At 38.9% G+C, this 2,632-nt stretch overlaps 1 long non-coding RNA gene across 1 annotated transcript; it reads right to left on the bottom strand.

The window, feature by feature from the left end:
- Positions 1–1,220: 1,220 nt before the first annotated feature.
- On the bottom strand, positions 1,221–2,285 carry LOC144455496 (uncharacterized). The gene is made up of 2 exons (XR_013484205.1): positions 2,148–2,285; positions 1,221–1,401 (listed from the first exon to the last, which is right to left on the bottom strand). It is a non-coding gene; the product is annotated as an uncharacterized LOC144455496 (long non-coding RNA).
- Positions 2,286–2,632: the final 347 nt, after the last annotated feature.

Below are 2,632 nucleotides of genomic sequence, written 5' to 3'. Positions count from 1 at the left end.
TTTGTTCTTGTGTCCTTGTTTGAACTCTTCATAATGTAAACCTCACTGAGATGCCAGGAGGAAGCCACATCTATTTCTGACTCTCTCATTTGCTGAACAAACAATAAAATTCTTTCTAAAACTTTTGTGGTTGGGGGCTTGTTATCCACCAACATTGTACAATTAGTAAATACTGGAGGTAGGCTATGAACTCAGGGCTTTTTGAGTTTAAGTCTAACACTCTTACATCTTTGGAAGTCTTGCACATAGATTCTTTAATAAATATTTATTGAATTCAATTGAATTCTAGAGGAAAGAGAGATGAGGAGAGTGGATAGAGTACTAGACCTGGAGTCAGGAGGATCTAAGTTAAAATCCTACCTCAGATACTTAGTAGTTATGTGACCCTGGATACATAATGTAACCTCTCTAAGCCTCAGTTTCCTAATCTGTAAAGTGGTGATAATAATAGCATCTATCGCATAGGATTGTTGTGAGGATTAAATGAAATAACATATATAAAGTGCTTTGCAAACCTTAAAGTACTATTATTATCATTGTTATTATTACTTTCCAAAGTTAGTCCCCAAATGTAGACAAGTATACTCTCACATATGTGACATGATGTGAGAAGTGCAAAAAGTTCCACTGACCATAAATTTCCTCTAACAGTATGCCAGCAGTCCTGAAATTCTCAAGTTTTCAGGGACATCTTTGGGTTAAGGCATCACCTCCATAAAACCCTGTCAGTCATTCCTTGGACACAGTTTTTTTTTTTCCCCCTTGCACTGAGGTAGGGAGCTGTCCACAACTAAAGGTAGCATAGAGGAAAATTACACACGTTCAGGCTTAGAAAACCACAAATACGTTCACTATGCAGAAAATCTATGTTAGAGCTATAACCTGGTTTCATTTATCTCTACACTGCTCCCAGACTATGCCTCCCACTTTTGCCTTGGATCTTGGAGATTCCTGCACTACTTTTCTGATTTTGAAGCAAATATCCTTCTCCCGACTCCTATTTGCCTTCCATTTTCTACTTAATGTACCCTACTCTGAGAGATGATTTTTCTGTTCCCTGACCATCTGACACTTGTTTTTGGTTCCTTAACAAACTAAAACTTTGCTATAGCATGACTTTAAAAGAATTTTAATTATTAATTTATTTTTCTAAGCATTTATCATCTTTCCCTCCCAGCTCCCTCTCCAACTGAACAATAAAAAAAATCATAACAAGTATACATAATTCAACAAAACAAATTCCTGTATTGGCCATGTCCAGAAATGTAAGTTTCATTCTACATTTTAAATCCATCAAATCTCTGGCAGGTGTTGGGCAGTGTGATTCATCTTCAGTCCTCTGAACTCATGGTATATCATTGTTCCTTCATGGGCCTTGGCAGCCAGAGGCACCAGGAGTACCTGGTGAGAGATGAAGAGAGAGAATCAAGAAGGGGGGTAGGAGGCTCTCAAGACAGATTTCTCCTAATTGATAACTTAGCTATAGACAAGTTCTGCTGGTCTCTATCATTAATAGTCCCTAATCAGTAATTAATATCCCCTCCAGTAATTGTTAAATGCAGTCAGTCAATTGCACAAGTAAGCCAGTTGCTTAATGTCTGGTCAGGACTTAGGTAAGATAAATGGTCCCAGACATGACCAGTCCAAGTCATGAGTGGTAGGCAGCCAAGGAGAGTGAGTGAGGACAAACACATCAAGAAGCACATAAGCACTGGGGTCAGTCCAAGAAGAGCTTTGGGCAGAGGTTCACCCAAAGGAACAAACATACAGGGATGTGGTAGAATACAGGGGGGAGGGAAGGAACCAAGTCAGGAGGCCAAATTATATTTGTGCAGTTCAGTCATCCAGGATGCTTAGCCAGAAAAAGAGGAGATATTAGGGTGGACATAATCTCTTCCTTCAAATACCTGAAAGGCTGGCATGGGAAATAGAGTGTTAGTCTTGCTCTGCTTGGCCACAGAGGGCAGAAATGAAAGCAATGGAGGAAGTTTGATTCTGATTTGACATAATTATAATTATAATTAGAGCTACCTGACAATAGAATGAATGTCAGCTTCAGTATTTCTGTAACACTTGTTGCCAACACTTGCAGCCATACAGCTCATCTAGCAGTTAGGAGGATGATAGAACTTCCAGTGAAGACTCACCATATCAGGCAAGTATCCAGAAGTGTCCCTTTCATGACATCTGCGGCAGAAGCACTGAACCGCTTCCCATTGTTATTTTTAAAATAATATTTTATTATTTTTTAAATGCACAAGCATTCATTTTCTCTCCTTCCAATCTGCCTTCCACACACATGCACACTGAGAAGGAAAGAAAAGAAAATCAAAACTTGTTTTTGAAGCTTCATGTTGGAACACATTCTATTTGTTCTATATTTACAACAAATATGCATAGTCAAGTAAAACAAATTCCCACTTTGGCAATGTCCAAAAATGAGTGTCTCATGCTGCCTCTTGAGTCCACCGCTTCTCAGTTAAGAGGCAGGTAGCACCCTTCACCATCAGTCCTCTAAAATCATGACTGGTTATTGCATTGATCAGTACTCTTAAGTCTTTCAATGGTATTTGTCCTTACAATATTGTACAATTGAGAACATATTGTTCTCTTGGTTCTGGTCACCTGACAC

This window comes from Phascolarctos cinereus, unplaced genomic scaffold (genome assembly GCF_003287225.1).
Source record: "Phascolarctos cinereus isolate Bilbo 61053 unplaced genomic scaffold, phaCin_HiC Scaffold_9;HRSCAF=440, whole genome shotgun sequence".
Classification (NCBI taxonomy): Eukaryota; Metazoa; Chordata; class Mammalia; order Diprotodontia; family Phascolarctidae; genus Phascolarctos; species Phascolarctos cinereus.
Note: the sequence above shows the minus strand (reverse complement) of the source record. Positions and strands in the feature narration are given on the sequence as shown.